Source organism: Pinus tabuliformis, chromosome 9, assembly GCF_031772625.1.
Source record: "Pinus tabuliformis cultivar Carrire ecotype Pingquan chromosome 9, CPIR1, whole genome shotgun sequence".
NCBI classification, from domain to species: domain Eukaryota; kingdom Viridiplantae; phylum Streptophyta; class Pinopsida; order Pinales; family Pinaceae; genus Pinus; species Pinus tabuliformis.
The window spans coordinates 497,662,616-497,686,807 of NC_142307.1; the positions used below are offsets into that span (position 1 = coordinate 497,662,616).

At 40.2% G+C, this 24,192-nt stretch overlaps 1 long non-coding RNA gene across 4 annotated transcripts in view; it reads right to left on the reverse strand.

Moving 5' to 3' along the window:
- Nucleotides 1–24,192, reverse strand: part of LOC149149383 (uncharacterized) — a 386,921-nt gene that overhangs the window by 325,660 nt on the left and 37,069 nt on the right. The gene's annotated exons all lie outside the window — the stretch shown is intronic.

The following is a 24,192-nucleotide window of genomic DNA, read 5'->3' on the forward strand; positions in this document are numbered from 1 at the left end:
CCAAGTCAACTCAAGCAAATGATCTCAGCGATGGCTCCGGCTCGACGCTCCTCCAGGCTCTAGGCACGATGAAATGATAAATTATAAAACGTTGAATCATGAAATAGGTTAAGGAGCCAAAGAGCTTAGAAGGGGCCAAGCCAAAAAACAAAACCAAAAACATTAAATCCGGTCGCAGCATACGTTTTCGCCGATACATTTCTGGAAATACAAATACATATCACGATTTTCGTACATATCCATATTTTCCAGAAACGAATACAAATTCTTGAAACTCCTTTGATACGTTTCCGACCTTGGGATGGTTGTTTCCGAAAAACTGAAATGTAACGGAAACGTTTCGATGTCGTTTCCAAGCCATTTCATATGAGTTTCAGTATCTGAAACACCAAACGACATTTCGGGGGTTGGGGGCAGCGTTTCCCATATCTTAGCATGAACCCCTCACATGTTATTAAAGAGGAGAAACCCCCATGAGGAAATCTATAAATAAAGGAGTTGGAATCATTTTGTCATTGTCGATTTGGGTTGGATATCTCTGTTTTCTTGAGCTGAGGTTCTAAGGGTTTTAACACCCCTTCCTCTTGATTAGTTTTGGTGGAGGTGATCCCACCGTACCTAATCTTTTGTCTAGTTTCGGTGGAGCTGGTCCCACCCTACCTAGACACATATTTTCTTGTTTTGGCACATCATATTTTGTTGGGGCAGTTCTGGTTTGATTTTAGCACACAAGGAAGAATTTGTCTCAGGCTATTCATTAGGTCCATTACAAGATAGCGAAGATCATCCAGATTCTTGAAGGGCTACCATCAAGGCTCTCTCTACACAAACAGCGAAGTCTCTTGTGTGAATTCTCTGAGTTTTGGTTGGTCACCGAATCTGGTTGAGGAAGGATCACACCGCAGAAATCAACCCTAAGGCACCAAGGCCAGTCCAAGCTTGCAGCCTCACCTGAGGCTGAGGGACAGCAAATAGACTGGATCTGAGATTTCCAGCTGATCAACATAGGACGGAACCATTTGGAGCGACCAAGGAAGATCTGGCCACATACTCTGAGGCAAGTCCAGAAATGCGGCCTCTCTAACGAATCCACCTGAGGCACGAGTAAACTCTATCATAAGGTGGGACATATCTGAGGGACGAATCCTTACCCAAAGAAACCCTCCCGGGCTACCTGAAGCAAATGTTAACGAACAAAGCATAGATTAGTTGTACCACAATATCGGAAGAATTTTACAGCACGATTTTGAAGGGCGGTCCCTTTTCTGAAGGTGTTTGGGGCAGCCAACCCATCCCTAATTTGATTTTGACACTGTTATGGTCTCTCTGAGCGGCGGCACCTAATTCTAGTCATGCAGACCTTGGAACCAGTACAGGCTCAATTGATCAAGCAGGGTACCATTGCGGTATTCAAGAAAGCAAGTCTGAGACAGGAATTAACTAGCAATTAGCAATTAGAACCTTCTCTGCAGATGTACACCAAGAAGGATACTCAGCCCCCTGATGCAGTAAGCAGAATCAACACAGTAGATAGGGAAATAGTATAGAAGTGTTTGGGTTGAATGTTATAGCATAGTTACAGTTATTGTGAAATTGCAACGGAATTCTGTACTGGTGGAATTTTGGATTGGACATATTTATTGTTTAGGCAGTCAACCCTAATCTATTTTGGATTGGTTAAAAAACTTATATTGCTGTGGAAATTCCTATACTCACGCATACATAAAAGGGATACCTACTGATGTATAATGTACATGGTTGTTATAAGGTTTTTTTTCTGATTGTTTGAAAAAAACCCTAGTCTAAGGCAGAACCCTAAGGGCAAAATTACCCTGGACATTACAACCTTCTAGCCCCTTGTTGTTCGAGGCTATCATAGGTAATATATATAGCAGCAAAGTTGGACGGTTGTTGGAGCATGTATATCAGCCATTGGAGGAGCATGTTGTGGGGCATGAAGACGTTGATTTTTCCTCGACACTTCAGAATCAGGTCTGTGTTTAAATCACGATCACAAACACAGTAAATTGCCACAACAAAAGCACTTTGAGAAGCGGAAAACATACAGCGGTGCACCAATGTAGTACATTTTTGCAACCCAAAACTTGTTATATTACAACTTTAATACAACAAACATAGGGCTCTCGTACAAGGGATTATGGCCCTTACAATTAGCCCCGATAGAGGGAAAAGACTAGGGCTTGATGTCAACAACACATGACCATCAATCTGCCCTTCAACAAGACACACTTGACTTACATGCTTAAGGAGCGCTCACACCAGCCCTTTCAGTCCATGTACCTTGAACACCTGGCAGGTCCTTTGCCACCTATACTTGTAGAAGGTAATGCTGCTCCAATGCCTCTGCCACTGCTGATCACAAGTTCTTCAGCTGCTCCAGAATGGCTTGCATATTCAGCTCATCAAAACTGCCTCTAACAGTGGTCTATGCTCCTCCAAAGATCACTGAACCTTGGCTCATCAAATCTGCCCTCTAGCAACCCTCTTGCTGCTCCAAGAATGACTGCTCTTAGGGTCTTCAACGATACTGCCCTCATACAACTCTGCTCCACCAAAGTCACTGACTTAGGGAACTCAAACCAACCTCACACGTTCCCTCAAGAGTCAACACACTTCCAGATGACTGATCTAGGGCACAATGTGCAGTCCTCACAACAATGATTTGCACCTCAAATCGTTGTACTTAGGGCTGCCATTTATCTCTGTCCAACAAGGCTTAGTGGATAGACTTTTACTCATCAACCTTCAACACTCTTCTCCACGATTCTTCCCTAATTCCTTCACTTCATGACAGCCCCAGCTTCTGCCCTTTTACTCGCACCTCTGTTCACACTTCTATGCACAATCTGAGCATGTTTTGGCCCTCTCAAGGATCATATACCACCACAGAACCCTGCGCTAATGACTGAGGATCTACAGCGTATAGTTCACCTCCTTAGGGTCTCAGCTCTCTTTCCCATGCACACAAGTCTACGGTGTATTCACACAGAAATCTGGACAGACTTTAGGGCAGAACTTTCATGCATAGAAGAAGCACTAACTAGGGCACGAACCACACAAAAAACTACCTCCGAACCTGCCAGAACAGACCTACAACAAGGGCACAAATAATCAAACCAAACCGTCCTCAAACCGGGCATACTCAGCCTCCATTTCAGACTTGAACAGACCACACATGCACCAATTCATCCCTCCTTTAAGGCCAGCGGCTACCTGAGGCTTTCACTCTCCTTCTTGGGAAGAAATCCCTTGAGAAGATGCTTCTTGAATCTATGCCAAACGAACCATCTTTCATCCCTTCTTATAGTGTTCTATGGTGGTGTCATTCCTCGCCAAGGATCTCATCACTTAACCAAGCCGACCTAAGCAAATATGCTTAAACACCATTTCCTTAAGGAATAAAATTCATTTCATTTGACCTTTGCCTTCACCATTGAAGCCCTAGGTGACCCTTAGCCCTTCAAGGGTGTGCCTCATGCTTTCAATGATTAAACGATCAATATCCTTGGGTTTTTTGCCCACCACTTGGGTAAGCACCCCACAAACCACATTTTGTGGGTCAACTCCTCACAAACCCAGTACCCCAAGGGTGGTGGCAGTACCTACGAAGCTACAAGTTTCAACACAAAGGTAATATTTACATCCACCTTATCCAACGTTGGATAAAGCATGCATGTAGCAGCACAAAACAACCATGGTGTGAACTTGATGTCTTCTCATATCTTCAACGGTTCACTTCCATTTCTAGCCATAAAGTGACGGAGGTTCCAGCACATTCTCAAATGATATTTGATGTATCCTTGTTTTGGTTCATAACCAAACACAAGGGAATATTTCATGCATTTTATGAGATGCTTGAATGGATACAATAGTGTTTTCATTATAGCTAGCATTATATCTCCCTATTGTACTGTAGGGTAGGACGAACAAGCTCGATGTTTGCAAGCATTATGTCATTTCATGCTTTGTTATGCTAGTTGTGTCATCTTGGCTCATGCCTTATTTGTAGAGACTCTTGAGACCAAGTAGTTAGATATGAGCACTCTCAAGTTAATAATAAATTTGAATTAGAGACTTGTATTGAAGGTGACAAAGATGTGAATGTTGGATCCATCATGTCACCTATTCCAATGTTTCCATTTTATTTGCAAGCACATCATGCATATCAACAACCACTAGAGATTCTAGAGTTATCTTGCACCCCGTGATGGAGTGCAGTGCCTTGGTATGTTGGGCTCCTAATAGATCTTTTCCATCGTCATCCTTGTGTGCATGGTTGTTTATTTATCCTTGTGTGCGAGTAAGTTCTTCCACTTAATGAGATACTTTGAAATTAATCGATTCTATAGCTATCAGGTTCTTGTTTCTATGACTGCTTCAGGCTCAAATATGATTTTTCTTTCTTCGTCAAGTTTTGGCAATATTGTTTGAACTGGGAGCTTGTCACCTATAACCTTCTTTAAACATGAAACATGGAAACCTAGGTGTACTCAAGAAAATGCAGGCAGTTCCAATTTGTATGCCATAGTACCAATCTTTTGTAACACCTTGTAAGGACCATAGTTCTTAGGTGATAATTTATTATCCTTCTTAGCTTGCTTGAGGGACATTTGTTTATATGGTTGTAGTCGTAAAAATACCTAGTCACCTACATCAAAACTTCTTTCACTACAATGTTGATCTACCCGTTGTTTCATTCGATTATGTGCCAGAGTGAGGTTGTCCTTTAAGAGTTGGAGAACTTGTATTTGATGCTCGATGTTCCACTACCTGAACCTTAAAATTTTCTCTTAAAGATGATGTGATGGATGGTGGATGATATCCATAAAGTGCCATACCACCATTCAGCCAGAGGTAACCACTTGACCCATTGTGTTTGTTTATCATATACAAAGCAACAAAGATATCCTTCCAAACATTTGTTCATTATCTCAATTTGCCTATCAAATTGAGGGTCATAAGATGAGCTATGAGCTAATTGAGTACCAAGACAAGAAAATAATTATGTCCAGAAATTTCCAATGAAAATGGGATCTCTATCACTTACAATAATCTTTGGGTTTCCATGTAGCTTTTGAATTGTTTCCATAAATGCAATAGAAATTGTACTAGCTTTAAAAGAATGAGATAACGCACTTACTTGGTAATTCTATCAACTACCACCATGATGACACTCTTTCCTTCAGACTTGGGTAAACCTGTGATAAAATATATTGAGACCTTCTCCAAACGCTGACTTGGAATGGCTAAAGGTTGTAATAGACCTGGGGTCTTAAATGTCTCAACTTTATTTTGTTGGAAAACCAAACATTCTGCCACAAACTTCTGAATATCAAATTTAAGGAGATCCAAAAAAAAAATCCTTCTTGACCTTGTGGTAAGTTTTTAAAAATCCTGAGTACCCTCCTAAGGGGGAGGTGTGCAATTCCAAAATAATCATTTGTTTGAGTTGGGAATTCTTACAAAGATATAAGCGATCTTTGTACCATAATGAATCATTTTTCCAGCTAAATGTATCAGATGTACTGGGATTTTGCTGCAACTTTTGAATGAGTGTCCACACTTCTTCGTCATTCTTCCATTCATCCCTTGCTTCAGTTATCCAATTAGGTTGGATAATAAAAATGGCACAAAGCAATGCTTCCACATCCTCATCCTTTCTTGATAGTGCATCTGCAACAACATTTTGCTTTCCTTTTTTGTAGATGATTTCAAAGTCATAACCCAACATCTTTTGTGACCCATTTTTGCTGCTCTCCTGAAGATAATCTTTGTTCCAAAAAGTATTTAAGACTATTATGATCTGCTTTTACTTTGAACTGTCTTCCCATTAGGTAAAGTCGCCATTGCTTTAGTGCATGTAGTATTGCCAACATTTCCTTCTCATAAATAGGTTTGTGTAAATACTTTCCCTTGATTGGACGACTTTCAAAAGCAATGGGTCTTCCTTCTTGCATTAAAACAGCACCAATTCCATTTCCTGAGGCATCACATTCCACAATAAAGGTTTTTGTGAAGTCTAGCATAGCTAAGACCAGTGCTTGGCACATTGCCTCTTTAAGATGTTCAAAAGCCTTAGTTGCTTCTGGAGTCCAAGAAAATGCATCTTTCTTCAGTGATGTTGTTAGAGGTGTGTTATTATCCCATAATTATTAACAAACTTGTGATAATACCATGCCAACCCCAGAAATTCTCGAAGATGCTTTAGGGTTGTGGAGATTTTCCGTTCCTTAACGGCTTTAATTTTGTTAGGGTCTACCTTAACACCCTTATGAGATACAATATGACCCAAATACTCAACCTCCCGTGCTCCAAAGAAACATTTGGAAGCTTTTGCATGTAATTGTTTCTCCTCCAATAGTTTGAGCACCTTGTCAACATGTTGAACATGATCCTTCCAAGACTTGTTGTAGATTAGTATATCATCAAAAAATACTAACACAAATTTTCTAAGGGTGGGTTTGAAAATGGAATTCATCAAACATTGAAATGTGGAAGGTGCATTAGAAAAGCCACAAGGCATAACCAAAAATTAGTAATGACCTTCATGAGTTCTGAATGTTCTTTTCAGAATGTTTTCAGTCTTCATTCTAGTTTGATGATATCCTAAACGAAAATCTAGCTTGGTGAAGTAAATTGCTCCATGTAATTCATCCAACAATTCATCAATCACAGGAATGGGAAATTTATCTTTAATAGTGAGCTTGTTGAGCTCCCTATAATCCGCACACATACACCATGACCCATCCTGCTTGTGCACCAATACTACTGGAGCAAAGAAAGAACTCTGACTAGGTTGAATTCTACCAGCCTCTAACATTTCTACAACCATACGTTCAATTTCACTCTTTTGGGCATAGGGATATTTGTAAAGCTTGATGTTTGGAGGAACAATTCTTGGAATCAAATAAATAGCATGATCATGATCACGAAGAGGTGGGAGGCCTTTAGGAAGCTCAAATACCTTGGAATGATTGTCCAAAACTTTTTGGAGATCTGGAGAAATAGATGATTTCAATGTTTGAACCTCTAGTAAGCATAATTGTGCAACTATGCCCCATTGTTCTTTCTTCAGAGGCTTTGTCATGCCATTAGAGTTGGTTATTTTTCCTGGTTTCCTTGCGATACCCCTTAATTCAACTTCCTTTCCTTACCAAAAAAATTCAAGCAGAGTTCTTGAAAATTAAAAGTTATCGTCCCTAAAGATTGTAACCATTGGACTCCTAGTACAACATCAGCACCACTCATTGGAATGGAAAGCATTGGACTATTCAATACATATCCCCCCATGGTGTGATGTCCTCAACGAATTGAGGACAAATGGACTTAGTAGCCTATTTGTCCCCATAGGCTATAGTCCTTCAAAAAGGAGGATAAAACCCCAAAACCCCCATTATGGTCGAGTTTTGGGTAAGTTGGGCAAAAAACCCAAATCTCGGGCTTTGAGTAAGACACATTCAACCACTTAAGGAAGTCTATAAATAAAGGAGGCTTGGATTCATTTTGGAGGATCATTGTGGATCATCTTATATGTTTCTCTTGAGCATTAGCTCTGAGGTCTTGAGACCCATTTCTATTGTCAATTTCGGTGGGGAAAGATTCCTCCCTAACTGACACTAATCTATTTCCAATTTGTTTTGGCACAGGGAAATCTTGAGACAGTAGCAAATCGCTTTGACAATTTTGGGAATCATCATTTGGTATTTGGAACACCTTTTGGAAAGAAAACAGAATTCTTGATTGGGTCTGTCTTAACATCACAAGAATTTTTGTCTAACTAAACCACTGGCTCGGGCATCTTGGCATTGGATTAAGAACTGTGGAAGGGATAGCCCGAGCAGGAATCCAGTACAGCGTTGAAGATTTAATTATGGGAATCAAGGTCAAGTCTAGCACAGGAAGCGAGGAGAATACAACGTTATCTCAATTTGGAATGTCAAACATACTAAGGGATTAATAACCAGCATTTTAAATTGAAGAACAGAATCATTGTTGTGTACATCGGAAGCATTGGCGAAAAGGTTTCCTGTAGTGCGAACCACTCCTCGAAGCTTGAAATCTTGCCACAGGGAGACTCTGACAGGACAAAGACTACCGTCTCTGACGAAATTAAATATTGCAGAGGAAATCCCGACTATGGTCAACTGTCTAGCTAGATTAATTAGATATGTTCAATTGTCTAGTTAGGGGACTCCGTTGATTTGTGAACGAATTGCGACTTGTGGAACCACTAATTTGGGTAATACCTTTCTTATCCGTTGACATTTGTGACCACTATGGGTCCACCAATCTTATGAAATTTGATAACAATTAATGTTTGGTTGAGATAATGCTTCTTAATGCTTTCGTTGCATTAGATATACCTGTGGTTATTCGTTGTGGGTTCGTTGTTCAAAAAGAAAAATTGACGAAATTAATATTTGTGGAATGCCTTCGTTGTTATGTGCACTTTAATCAATTGTGTGCATTATTGAGAAATGCTAAGTACAAAATAATTCTTTGATGAGAGTAAATGAATGAAACAAGGGTTGATAAAAATCCTAACGTCTGAAGAAATTTAGGGCAAAATTAATATAGCACATTACAATGGTATCAGAGCACAAGCATCCTGCCAGCTTGTGGTGAATGGTAGTTTATGCTTCCTGAAGACACCAACAACGTCACTGTAAGGAGGAATAACCATCATTCTACTATGGGGGACAGAGTAGAACGTGACCCTGGTATCTTACTACAAGAATTGTTACAGGGGCAGCAACAGATGAATCAACAGTTGCACCAGCAAGGGCAGCAACAGATAGCTCAAGCCTTGACCCAAGGGCAACAACAAATTGCGGTGCTAATCGCTCACCTCACCGGCCAGCCGAATGTCGCTGCCACCAATAGGACTACAACTGAAGGAAGTGGGAATCATAATCCCATCCCACCTATCAATCAAGCCAACAACAAGGGGCATAGTCAGCCACTTCTACCTCAATTTACAGACAATCAAGTGCCAGCAAGCCAAGAAGCAGTTGAGCCAAATCAACTCCTAAACACTTATGCTCAAGACTATGCACGATTGGAAGAAAATACTCAAGCAGCTATGTCTTTCAATGAGTACAGTAACTTCTGGTACTGGAATAGACCCCAAGGACAGCCTAATGGAGAATTAGCATGTAAGGTAAGTAAACTTCCTTTACCCTCATTTGATGGATCATCTAAATGTACAGCAAGGGCTTGGGTGCAAAAATTGGACACCTACTTCAAGCTCAATCCTATGGCTAAGGCGGACGCAATTCAATTTGCCACATTACACTTAGAAGGGGAAGCACATGAGTGGTAGTATCATGGTCTAGTAACTTTGGGACATGCTAACATCACTTCTTATGAAGATTTTACACAAAGACTAATAGAAAGATTCGACCGAAAGAACCCAAAAATCCACTTCAGAGAACTGGCACTACTTAAGCAAACAAGGTCACATGAAGAGTTTATTGCATAATTTGAACACACCGCAGTTATGGTAACAAATATATCTGAAGAGCGATTAGTTATGCTTTTCACTGAAGCATTAGTTGAGCCCCTACAAGGATGGGTCAAAGCATTCAATCCCACCACTCTTCAAGAAGCCATCAAGAAGACTCGAGACTTGGGTAATGCAGTCGTTAAAGCTAAGGCTTCGTCCAAGCCTTTCATCCCTCCAAAAGATAAGGAGAAGAAGCCTTTCCAACGTGATGGGCCCAAAAGAGACAAACTAGATGAGGAAACTCGAAGCAAACTAAGGAGGAAAAAGTTATGTTTTACTTGCAGGGAACCATGGGAACTTGGTCATCATTGTTTAGGAAAGGGGAAGATTCACTACATCGAAGTACTCTCTGACGACGAAGAAGAAGAAGAGGCCACTCCAAGTACCGATGAAGAGCCACCACAGAAGGAAGCAAAGGATGAAGAAAACCCTGACAACTCCAAAGAAGGACCGCCACAAGAGGAAAGCCTCAATAGAGAAAAGAAGACACGGCCACAGGTCAAGATTGCAACTCTTTCAGGCATGCCCAAGTATTACACCTTCAGGGTCAGGGGAGTCATCAAGGGACAACACATCACAGCACTAATTGATGGAGCCATGCACAACTTCATTGATGCAGCACTAGTAGCAAAAAGGGGACTTCCCACCGAAGAGTTTGAGGGCTTGGATGTGATAGTTGCGGATGGGTACAACTTGGATTGCACACGAATGATCCCAAGTTTGAGTGTAACTCTTGGTAACTATACTTTTACCAGTGATTTCTATGTAATAGATCTTGCAAACCTCAACATGGTACTAGGAGTTCAATGGTTATATTCATTGGGCAAACACACAATGGATTACCAAGCATTGGAAATGGAATTTAGAGCACCAAATGGCAGTAAGGTCGTATTAAGAGGCATGTCAAATGGCGGGCTGCAGGTCGTTTCAACCAGAAGGATGGAAGCCCTTTTTAGGCACGAGGATATAGCATACACAACAGAATGTAAGGTTATGACCCAAAAGACTCTCGGCAATGATAAACCGCAATACAAGGTTGATATTCAACAAGTACTAGACAAGCATGCTCCAGTGTTTGATGACATTCCTCCAGGATTGCCTCCTAAAAGAGGATTTGAGCATACTATTGAGTTGGAAGAAGGAGCTAAGCCTGTGATCACCACACCGTACCGGCATCCGAAGAAGTTCAAAGACGAGATAGAAAAAACTATCCAAGAATTGTTAGCTATGGGACATATCCAACCCAGCTCAAGCCCATTCGCATCATCTGTGGTTTTGGTGAAGAAGAAGGATGGCACATGGAGAATGTGCATTGACTATCGAGCACTTAATAAGAAGACCATCAAAAACAGGTACCCCATTCCTCAAATTGATGTATCACTGGATGAGTTACATGGAGCAGCATATTTCTCAAAGATCGACCTATGGTCCGGGTACCACCAAATTCGAGTTCGGGAGGAAGACGTGCCCAAAACAACATTTTGTTGCCACTATGGACACTTTGAATTTTTGGTCATGCCATTTGGGCTAACCAACACCCCCGCCACTTTCCAATCATGCATGAATAGCATTTTCAACAGGCAGCTAAGAAAGTTTTTGTTGGTATTCTTTGATGACCTCCTCATCTACAGTAAGACGTGAGACGATCATTTGAGACACCTGGATCAAATTTTGAGCATCATGCAAGAATAGTCCCTTTATGCCAAAGCATCCAAATGCGAGTTTGGGTTGACAAAGATTCTTTATTTAGGGCATATGATCAACGCACAAGGGGGTACAAGTCCACTAGGAAAAGATTCAAGCAATAGTGGATTGGCCTACACCTAAGACACTAACAGAGTTACGAGGGTTTCTTGGGCTCTACAGCGATTATCAGCGGTTCGTTAAGGCCTTCTCCCAACTAAGTGCGCCCTTAACAGATTTGACAAACAAGGGGGCATTCGGGTGGACAAAAGCAGCTAACAAGGCATTGAACAAGCTCAAAGAAATAATGAGCTCATGTCCAGTACTAGCCCTTCCTGACTTTGGCCAACCATTTATATTAGAGTGCGATGCTTTCGAAGAAGGAATAAGAGTCGTCCTAATGCAGTCGGACATTTCTTGGGACAAAGGGACTTGAATGAACGACAGCAGAAATGGGTAAGCAAAATTCAAGCTTATGATTTTGACATTGAATATGTGAAAGGGAAGAAAAATGTGGTAGTTGATGCACTCTCCAGGAAACCAGCAGCTTGCACCCTCATAAAGCTCACAGAAGATTGGAAGGCGCACCTCTCCGCCGAATATGCTAAGAACCAGTTTGCTTGCACGCTTTTCGACAAGATTATCCAAGATGACAGGTACAAAATAGTCGATGATGTCATTTACTATAAAGACAAGATATATCTGGTCCCTGAATCTACACTTAAGGAGAAAATTATGAAGGTTACACATGATATTCCTTCAGTTGAACACCAGGGGTTCTTCAAGACATACCGACAGATCCGAGAGCGATTCTCGTGGAAGGGACTCAAGGAAGATGTGATGAAATACGTCAGGGAATGCATGACATGTCAGCAAAATAAGGTTGAGCATACACCTCCCGTAGGTCTTCTCCAACCTCTACCCATTCCAGAACAGAAATGGGAAAGCATATCGATGGATTTTATCACAGGATTACCCAAAGCACAGGGAAAGGATTGCATATACACTGTGGTGGACAGATTGACTAAATTCGCACACTTCTTTGTTATCTCAGCAGATTACTCGACCAAGCAAGTGGCAAAACTCTTCTTCAAAGAAGTCTTCAGATTACATGGGTTGCCGAAGAACATAGTCAGCGACCGTGATAGCAAATTCATGGGCGCATTCTGGCAGGAACTTTTCAGACTAGTTGGAACTGAATTAACCCCTAGCACCAGCTATCACTCGCAAACTGACGGCCAAACGGAAATTGTAAATAAATGGATTGAGGGGTATTTGCACAACTATGTGACAGGTCAACAAAAGGCATGGATCAAGTGGTTGTACCTTGGGGAGCATTGCTACAACACCACCTACCACCTATCCATTGGAATGACACCCTTCAAGGCTCTGTATGGGTATGATGCACCCTCCTTCATTGATAGAATCTTCAGAGACAGCAAGGCACCTCTTGCCAAGGATTGGATACAGGAGAGTCAGGACATTCTTAGGGTACTCAAGGAGAATATTCAAGTTGCTCAAAATCGACAGAAGATGTACGCAAACCAGCATCGAACATAGTGCAGTTTTGAGGTAGGGGATCTTGTTTTCCTATGATTGCAACCTTATCGACAATCTACACTCAAGAAGAGTAGGGCAGAGAAGCTGAAGCCAAGGTTTTATGGGCCTTACAAAATTCTCCGAAGAGTGGGTGAAGTGGCATATGAGTTGGAGCTACCGAGTGATAGCAGAATCCACAATGTATTTCATGTATCGTGCCTCAAGAAGGCTATAGGCCAGCAGGTCACCACTTTTGTTGAGTTGCCACCATTAGATGAGGAAGGACAATTGGAATTGATTCCAGAAATGATCATGGTCGTTCAAGAAAAGAAGTTAAGGGGAAGGGTAATTCTGGAGTACCTCATCAGATGGAAGAATTTACTGGAGGAGGACGCGACATGGGAAGGAGAATGGATTCTACAACACCCGAATTTGCAATTGCTTGAGGGCAAGCAATTTCGGGCAGGGGGGACTGTGATGTCCTCAACGAATTGAGGACCAATGGACTTAGTAGCCTATTTGTCCCCGTAGGCTATAGTCCTTCAAAAAAGGGGATAAAACCCCAAAACCCCCATTGTGGGCGAGTTTTGGGTAAGTTGGGTGAAAAACCCAAATCTGGGGCTTTGAGTAAGACACACTCAACCACTTAAGAAAGTGAAACCCCTCAAGGAAGTCTATAAATAAAGGAGACTTGGATTCATTTTGGAGCATCATTGTGGATCATCTTATATGTTTTCTCTTGAGCATTAGCTCTGAGGTCTTGAGACCCATTTCTATTGTCAATTTCGGTGGTGAAAGATTCCTCCCTAACTGACACCAATCTATTTCCAATTTGTTCTGGCACAGGGAAATCTTGAGACAGTAGCAAATCGCTTGGACAATTTTGGGAATCATCCTCTGGTATTTGGAAAGATAGTTGAATTCTTGATTGGTTCTTTCTTAACGTCACAAGAATTTGTATGACTAAACCACTGGCTTGGTCATCTTGGCATTGGATTAAGAACTACGGAAGGGATAGCCCAAGCAGGAATCCAATACAACATCGAAGATTTAATTGTGGGAATAGAGATCGACTCTGGCACAAGAAACGAGGAGGATACAGTGTTATCTCAATTTGGGACGTCGAACATATTAAGGGATTAATAACCTGCATTTGGAATTAAAGAACAGAATCATTGTTGTGTACGTCGAAAGCATTGGCGAAAAGGTTTCCTATATTGGGAACCACTCCTAGAAGTTTGAAATCTTGCCACATGGAGACTCTAACAGGACAAAGACTACCAGCTCCGAAGAAATTAAATATTGCAGAGGAAATCCTAACTATGGCCAGTTGTTTAGCTAAATTATTTAGATTATGGTCAATTTTCTAGTTAGGGGACTTTGTTGATCTGTGAACGAATTGCGACTTGTGGCACTGCTAATTTGGGTAATACCTTACTTATCTATTGACATTTGCGACCACTGTGGGTCCGCCAATCTTATGGAATTTGATAACAATTAATGTTTGGTTGACATAACGCTTGTTAATACTTTCGATGAATTAGATAAACCTGTGGTTATTCGTTGTGGGCCCGTTGTTTAAAAAAATGACGAAATTAATATTTGTGGAATGCCTTCATTGTTATGTGCACTTTAATCAATTGTTTGCATTATTGAGAAATGCTAAGTACAAAAGAATACTTTGATGAGAGTAAATGAATGAAACAAGTGTTGATAAAAACCCTAACGTCTGAAGAAATTTAGGGCAAAATTAATATAGCACATTACACATGGTTAGCTTGATATTATGGCAGCACTTTCCAGAGCAATTTATAGTTCCTCAATTTGCAACCATCACTTGACACTCTGGTGTTGGATATAGAAAGCAATTCAATTCCTTAGTTATCTTACAATGAATAAAATTATGGGTACTATCCGAATCAATCAACACTATTACCTTTCTCTTCTTGATATATCCTTCTATCTTGAGAGTTGGAGTGGTAATTTATTCCAATGTATTACGAGATATGGCTGGATTCATTTCTTCTTTCTCTGGGGTTGGTACCTGGTGTATATCCTCCTCCTTTAATGTTTCGTGTTCCTTTTCTTCCTCCTCTTCACAATCTATGTAAAATAATTTCTTCTCAACACACTTATGACCTTTAGTGTATTTGCTATCACAACTATAACAAATCCCTTTTGCTCTTTTTTCCTCCAATTGTTGTGGTGTCAACCTTGTAGGTTGTGGAAGGCTAGGAGCAGCAACACTTCCATCTTTATGTTGCCATCATTTTTCTTTCAACTTTTCTTGCCACCCTGAATGCCTTCTCCAATGAATCAGTTTCCCAAAGGCAAACCTCATGTTGGATGTTATCCTTTAAAGTCCCTATGAAGACATCAATCTTATGCTCCTCTGGAATATTAGTTACCCTGATATTCAATTTTTAGAAGTCCTCAATGTGCTCCGCCATTGAACCCTTTTGTTTGAGATTTATCAATTGGCTAAAGAAGGTGTTTCTCTTTGTATCCTCATAATGTGCTATCATTTCCTCCGTAAAAATTGACCAAGTGACAAGTGGTTTACGAGAACAAAGCCATCGATACCATACAAACTGATTGGGTTCTAAATATAAAGATGCAATGCGTACCTTTTGTGTGTGTTGCACATCATGGAGATCAAAATATTGCTCCATCTGTAGTATCCATGTTACCGGATCCTTGCCATCAAACTTCCTCATATCAATCTTTGGAATGTGGTGGGTCTTAAACCCAACATTGGAGTCTCTAAAATCATAATTCATATTCATTTTGTCCTCATCATGATTTTCATGGATTACCTTGTCACCATTGGGAAGCCTTTCTTGCAGCAACTTTGTCAACCCTTCCATCTTGACATTCATCATTACTTCCACATCTTCTTTTAAACCATCCTTCAAACCTTCCATGTCCCTTTTTATTTTTACTTCTAAACCATCCATCTTAACATTCATCATCGCTTCCAATTCATTTTTGGTTACTCTTTGTGAGAGCGAAATTTGTTGCACTTGGTCTCATAATTTTGATATATCATGTTGAATTTCTTCCTCTTATTCACATGTCATAGTAGAGTTTTCTAGTTGCTTACTAGGTGTGTCCATTTTTTTGCTTTGAGGCATTTTGGAATCAAACAACAATATCTATGTTTCACTGTGCCTGAATCACTTCAAACTAATTTTTCAAACAAAAGTTATGCAAAATTTTAAAAAAAACACACATTTTTCTTGCTTTTTAGGAGCTCGATATTGAAATTGTTGTATCTCTGTAATTTTGGCTCTCCAAGGTCTGAAATTTCGTCCTATGGTGTCCCTCTGAGTCTTCTTTCCAATGCCACAAGTCAGACCGAAATTGGATTCTTCAAGATAAAGTTATGCCCAATCTCCCACGATGACCTAATTATGGATTGGTTCAGTAGAGTGAACTTGTAGGGAATGCCACATGTCACTGTTTCAACCTTCGACCTTGAAAATGATACATGAAAAACTACATTCCGTGCACTTTCATTAAATTTTTACGAAATTCAAATCTGATTCTCATAGAGAAAGTTATGACGAATTTCCCTAGGTCACCTGTTTGAGATTGAATTTTGGAGCCTACAAAAACCCTAACTTCCTTGGATCATATCTCAGAAAATATAGCGAACCAAGATCTAAAATTCGTACACGAAGTTCACCAAGATTTCAGCTCCACGTGGTCGAAATTTCAACTTTTGAAGCCTCATATAAAAAAAGTTATGGCAAATATGCCAAGATAGCATGTTTGAAGATGTGAAACCCTAGAATCCAATGCTCTGATACCAAATGTTATGCAACCAGATCACAAAATAGAAGAAAAGATAGATCAACGACTTGAAAATTAGCCTCTTCGAGGGGGAAACCTCCTTTACATCACATAAATGAACAATTCTTGGATGATACAAATGATAAGACCTTCTTGGTATATATAGGAGTCTAAGGGATCACAATATAATCAGCCTACATAACAATAATAATGTAAGGGCACAATAATAACAATAATGGGCTATGGGGCACAACAATAACAATATGGGGGCTACATGGGCCAACAATAACAATAGGGGTCTACACTAACAATAATAATAAGGGGGCTACACTAGTATTCTAAGGACCTAACAGCGGGTTTGAGAGTTAATAGGTTTGCATGTAGCTATTGCAAAAGTTGCACAATATTGGCATTAGTGAACCACTTCTAACGTATCTCCTCAATCCAGTTGCGTGTTGGTAAAGAGAAAGCAAATAGGGAGCCATCCTCCTCATACATCCAAGATAAAGCATTGACGAGCATGTTTTCCTTACCCTTGTTATAGATGATCTCATAATTGTTGCCAAACATTTGCGTGACCTGCTTTTACAACTCTCGTAATGACAACCTTTGTTCCAAGAAGTATTTCAAACTACAATAGTTTGTCTTAATCTAGAAACAATTTCCAATCAAGTAAGGATGCCACATATCAATTCAAAGAAGAGTACCAATCATTTCCTTTTCATATATCAATTTACCCAAAAAATAAGCACACAATTGTTTACAATGGGTGTCCCTCTTGCATTAACACTGCCCCAATACATTTGCATGATGCAAAACATTTTAAGATGAAAATCTTATTGAAATCCATCATGACTAGGGAAAGAGTAGTACATAAAACATCTTTTAAACACTAAAAGGCATGTTTTAGAATATCTCTCCATTCGAAGGAATTTTTCTCGAGCAAGGTGGTGAGTGGAACTACAATTTTACCATAGTTCAACATAAATTTCTTCTAGTGACTAGTGAGACAAAGAAATCCACACGAACTTTTGAGAATCTTGGGGCATGGCCACTCTTTCATTCTCTCCACTTTCTTAGGATCAACAGTACTCATCTCGACTCACAATGTGACCCAAATAATCCACTTTTGATGTGCCGAAATCCCATTTCGAACATTTGATGAATATTTGATGATTGTGGAGGATTTGTAAGGCCTAATCCATATGTGCCACATCTATCTCCCAGGTTTTCCTATATATCAAGATATCAAGAAAGAAGACAAGGCAAAATGGTGCAAAATGAATCAAAATATTTTGTTCATGAGGCTCTAAAAAGTGGATGGTGCTTTGCTAAAACCATAAGGCATCGCTAGGAACTCGTAACGGCCTTCATGTTTGCGGAAAGAAATTTTAGGAATATTCGCTTCATTCTAACTTGGTGATAACCAAAATGGAGGTCAATTTTAGTGGAGTACAGTGCTCCATATAGCTCATCCAAGAAGTCATTAATGATTGGAATGTGAAAGTTATCTTTGATCGTCAATTAATTAAGAGAGTGAAAGTCAAGATACATGTGCCAAGTGCCTTCTTCTTAGAACCAGACAACCAAAGAGGACCAAGGGTTGGTAGTATGACGGAACACACCTGCTTCCAACAATCCTTGAATGATCTTTTCAATCTCAAATTTATGTGGAAAAGGATCATGATATTGGTACACATTGGCGAATTAATGGAATGTTATGATCATGCTCACCACATGACGATGGTAGTCCATGGGCAAGTTCAAAAGTCGGCTTATGTTTGTCCAAAACCACCTACAAATGAATATGAACTAACTGGGATGCCTTCTTTAGGAATTATTTGGCATTATATCGTGCAATAATGCTTGAATGTCTCTTCTTCAAGAGCCTTTCCACAGAGTGAAAACTAATGCTTTCTGGAGAACTTGCTTTGAGACCTTTGACAGTGTAACAATACCCATCCTTTTAAACCCATGTATAATTCCAAGAAACACATGGTAATGGGACCCATTGTTCTCAACCATTCTACACCAAAAACAATATCATGGCTTCCATTTCAATGGCAAACATGCGAAGCTTCAAGGAATAATAACCCATTTCGAGTTTCACATTGTCACACTTGTTATTGTTGGAAATTGTAACTATGTTCGGTCTTCATAATGACCTATGTGTAATCATGACATTGCATATTTTGTATAAAGAAAGAAAAAGAAAGAAAATAAATTTTATGTTTATATAAGGCATGGGTTTTGTGCTCAAGTTTAGGTCAAAAGCTAAGAAACCGGATTCGTCCTCCCCCCCCATGTCTCGAATCCCACGTGTCGAACACAATTATTGATGGACATGTGTCCAATTCGAGGCTTGAGCGTGTCCTAACACGTGGGATTCGTTTAACACGCGAATCGGATTCGACGAGCCACTGAATCCTGATTTCAAGACACATGTCCCTCTGAAAAGCGTGTCACGCGACTTTAAAAGCCCGATTTGAACCAATTTATCCCTCATTCTTGTGTCTCTCTCTTATTGTGGCGTGTGGGAGCGACTAGCAAAGGGTTTGGGAGCGTTTTGGAGGTGATTCAAGCAACCGTTAAGTGCATTTTGCTTCCATTTTTGCTACATCAGTTTGCCTGCCCATTTTGTTTACATGCTTATGCATTTTTTCTTTATTTTTTTATAGCATTCATGACTCAACCAAGGGCAACAGGGAAGGGGAAGAATGTCTCCATTGGTGATTCCCCATCTTGTTCCAATTTCATAAGGGTCTACAAGTGTTCCCTCTATTAGAAGTGGGGTTGCAACATCAGCTTCAAATGTTGAGGGCAGAATAAATTTAGAAAAACAGCAAGCTCAAGAAAGTAAATATCCCTTGTGGAAGTATGTCACAAGAGATCAAGGGCCAGGCAGCAAGTTAAAGGGAGGAGGCCATGTTTCTTGGACATGAAGTGATTGCAACAATCATTTCAAAAGCACTAATTTCCATGTGAAAGCTCATTTGATGGGCTTACCAGGTTGTGGAATTGGAGCATGTGCAAATGTGTTTGTAGCTAAGAGGAAAGAAATGGAAAAAGAGGCCAATGTTAGTGTGGCAAGGGTGGTTGCATCATCTTAAAAAAACAAGAATGAGGATCCCCTTCCATTCTTGAGGAAAAGCAATAGCAAATTTCCTTTTGAGAGTTTTGTGGGGGTGTAGGTCAAGCAACAAAAAAAAGGCAGTGGCACTTGGTCCAATGGACAAGATATTTCAGAAAGAGAGACGAGAAGAGCTTGATATCACCATTGCCTTATTTTTCTATCTGAACTTCATATCCTTTAATGTTGCACGATCACCTTTATTTCTTGAGATGTGTCGAGCTCTAACTCAAGGGGCTCCATCAGGGTATGTGCCTCCTAGGTCAGAGAAGCTTAGAACCACATTGTTGACTAAGGCAAAGAAAGAGGTGGACAAAATGCTTGAGCCTATTAAATTAGCATGGCCAACATCTGGGTTAGTATTGTTTCTGATGGATGGACAAATCCAGCATGCCACCCACTCATCAACTTCATGGTGTCTTCCTTGAATGGACCAATTTTCTTGAAATCAGTGAATGCACTTGGACAATACAAGGATGCACAATATATGGGTGAGTTGTTCATTAAAGTTATTGAAGATGTAGGTGTTGATTCTTGTTTGCAAATCATTACAGACAATGCACCTGTTTGCAAGGTTGTTGGCATGATTGTGGAAGCTAAATATCCACAAGTATTTTGGACACCTTGCATTGTCCATTCCTTGAATTTAGCACTTAAAACTATTGCTTCTGATGTGCCTTGGATTGGAAGTGTTATTGAGGATGCACGACATATCCGCAACTTTGTACAAAATTGTACTAATGCCCTCACAATCTACGAGTACGCCTATCTATCATTGTTGAAGATTGCAGATACACGGTTTTCCTCTTCATTCATCATGTTGAAGAGGTTAAGGGAGGTCAAGACCGCTCTTGGGGCCATGCTTATTTCAAAGTTTTGGTCTTTTTGGAGAAAGATACATCAAGTAGCTTCAAAAAGAGTTAAGGATATAGTGTTAGATGATGCTTGGTGGGAGAGAGTAGATCTCACTATTAAGATCATGGACCCTATCATTGATTTGCTACGATTTGCAAATATAGACTAACCAATCCTAGGAGAGTTTTATGAGAGATGAGATTCCATGATTGAGTCTGTGAGGACCATTATTTTACAGAGTGAGTGCCCTGAGTATGAAACATCATCGGAGGCCTTCTTCACCACCATATAGGATATTCTTGTCAACAGATGGGACAAGAATTGCACACCTTTGCATTGTTTGGCTCACTCATTAAAGTTATTGAAGATGTAGGTGTTGATTCTTGTGTGCAAATCATTACAGGCAATGCATCTGTTTGCAAGGTTGATGGCATGATTGTGGAAGCTAAATATCCACAACTATTTTGGACACCTTGCATTGTCCATTCCTTGAATTTAGCACTTAAAACTATTGCTTCTGATGTGCCTTGGATTGGAAGTGTTATTGAGGATGCACGACATTTCCGCAACTTTGTACAAAATCGTACTAATGCCCTCACAATCTACGAGTACACCTATCTATCATTGTTGAAGATTGCAGATACACGGTTTGCCTCTTCATTCATCATGTTGAAGAGGTTGAGGGAGGTCAAGACCACTCTTGGGGCCATGCTTATTTCAGAGTTTTGGTCTTTTTGGAAAAAGATAGATCAAGTAACCTCAAAAAGAGTCAAGGACACAATGTTAGATGATGCTTGGTGGGAGAGGGTAGATCTCACTATTAAGATCATGGACCCTATCATTGATTTGCTATGATTTGCAAATATAGACCAACCAATCCTAGGAGAGCTTTATGAGGGATGAGATTCCATGATTGAGTCTGTGAGGACCATTATTTTACAAAGTGAGTGCCCTGAGTATGAGACATCATCGGAGGCCTTCTTCACCACCATATAGGATATTCTTGTCAGCAGATGGGACAAGAATTGCACACCTTTGCATTGTTTGGCTCACTCATTGAACCCAAAATAGTATAGCCATGAGTGATTGAATGGTGGACCTTCCCGCAAATTCCCTCCTCACATGGATGGTGAAATTTCACAGGGGAGGAAGGATGCATTAAGGCGGATATTTCAAGATAGAGCATCCCTTGATGCGGTGGGAGATGCCTTTGCAAAGTTTTCCACTGGCACTAGGCGATTTGTAGGCTATGATGTGATTAGAGACAGGGGGGCTAAGAATCCCTATTCTTGGTGGGCAACTCATGGGGCAACAAGCCCTTCTCTACAGCAATTAGCAATGAAGCTCCTCTCTTAGGTTACTTCCTCCTCTTGTTGCGAGAGGAATTGGAGAACATATGGGGATTTGTATAGTGTCAAGAAGAGCAAGCTTGAGCAATCCAAGGCAGAGACAAGGGTGTATGTGCACACCAACCTACATCTTATCTACATGCAGACGGATGAGTGGTTGAAGGGAAAGACAAAGATGTGGGATGTCTTTCATGATGACATGGGTTTGGACAACAGTTTTGAGTTGGCATTGGCCAACTTGAATCTTAACAAGCCAATGCTAGATCCTGTCACTCTTGATGATGGTGATACTCTTGAAAGGGTCATCCTCCACACCAGCAGATGCAGAGGTTACACTGGATACAAAGGAGCAAGATGCAGCAAACTAGATTAGTGGTGACCATGACAGTGATATTGATTTTGATGATGATGATTGATGAGCTACCTACTACCTTGTAGTTGTTTTTTATTTGTTATTTCTATTTGTCATTAGCATTGCCAGTCAGGAATCCTCGAGACTCATTACCTACTACCTATGTAACAGATTTTGATTTTGATGACTTAATGATAAAACTATAGTTTCTTGTCTTTCTCCTATTGGATCATTGATGAATCTGTCACAATTGTATTTGTATGCATAATGTTACATTGTACAACTTACAAAGTTACAAATTTAAATGTAGAATCTAGATCTATGTCTGAATTTGTATCATAAATAAGGTGTAATATGAAATCATTGAGATATCTATTTAGTATTAATTTTTAATATATATATATATATATAGAGAGAGAGAGAGAGAGATATTCAACAAAAAATATATAACGTGTCTTGTTCCAGGGGGTCTACGTGCCTCTTTTCGGACACTCGAATTTGCGTGTCCCGTGTCCCTTGTGTTAGATGACTTAGGTCAAAAGCATGCTCTTCGTGCTTGTAGGTCTTTCTAGGACAAAGAAGAAATTATGTCATGTGTTATAGTCCCATTTGGATACATTCTAACAAAGAAAAATATTTAATTTGTCAAGAAAAAGCCATGTATTCCTCCAAGACCTAGTCAAGGACAAGTCAACGTAAAGGGCGAGTTATTCGACCCCTCAAGAAGGCTATAATTACAAGGAGCTCGACCTTATCTGTCTCACTCACTTATCACAAGTTCGATCTGCAATAGCAAAGGAGAAAAAGAGCTAGAAAGACGAAGCAAGGAAGAAGAAAGCGAAGTTTCTTGGGATAATCTCTCTCTCTCTCTCTCTCTCTCTCTCTCTCTCTCTGTTCAAACGTGCAAAGCTAGGATTTTTGGGTAGCTACAATTGCAAGAGGCCAAAATTATGAGGAGCAATTGCAAGGCCGAAATTCTAGAGTGAGGTTGCCTTGAAGAAGATCTTGCTAGGCGCTGACTTGGTGATTGGGAGTATTAAGGGCTTTGGTCTTTAGGCCTTGGAAGTCTCATTGTAAGAAGATTCTATAAGAAGAGAAGCATTTTTTCTGGATTTTCCCCTTGGAGGGGTTTTGCTTTGGCTTGGAGCCTATATCTTGTGTACTTTTGTTTCGTTGTGATCTTCATTATTTTAATAATTGCTTGATGAATGAAGAATAATAAGTAATAAAAGGCCAACTAACATCACAAGTAATTATCAAGTAAGGAAAGTCAACAATAATCTGTGAAACCATTGATTTTCCAACATTGTTAAAATTGGCAACTAGGGCCAAACTCCATGTGGGTCACCTCATTTATGGCAGCTAATATTTTTCCTAGATTCCTCTTGTCGAGAGGTGTAGGATTGATCTAAAGATCATCTGATTCCGACAAGTATTTATGGAGATATGAATTTATTTGTATTTACTTGACAAATTGTCAAGGTCGGCCAGCAGTTAAATGTGTGGCACACATGCCCAGTGAATCATATAAATACAAGAGAGGTTGATTCATTTTCTCATCATCTCATCTCACTCATTCTTCTCTCTCTCTCCTTAGCTTTGGGTTATACAAGGAGCAGCTCACACGTGGGAAGGAGGACGCATTAGGGCAAGGAGGACGCTGAAAGGAGGACGCAAAAGTTGTTGAAGGTCTCTTTGACCTGCGTTGACCAAGCGTTGACTCATCAAGGGTGCGGTTTTGGCTGCCTCTCCTAGGCAGGCCACATATTTTGGCACAAAAATCGAGGCAATTTGTCCATAGGTTTGACCAGCTTTGACCTCCCTAGTTTTGGGCAGCAAGTTGACTTCAGTCAATAGCAGTTTGACTGTGTTTTTGGGGCTATTCAAGGGCTATTTCTTCAAGCTCTTCGAGGGCTAGTTGACCGGAAATTGACCAAGCATATTGGAGGTCAAATTCAACTCG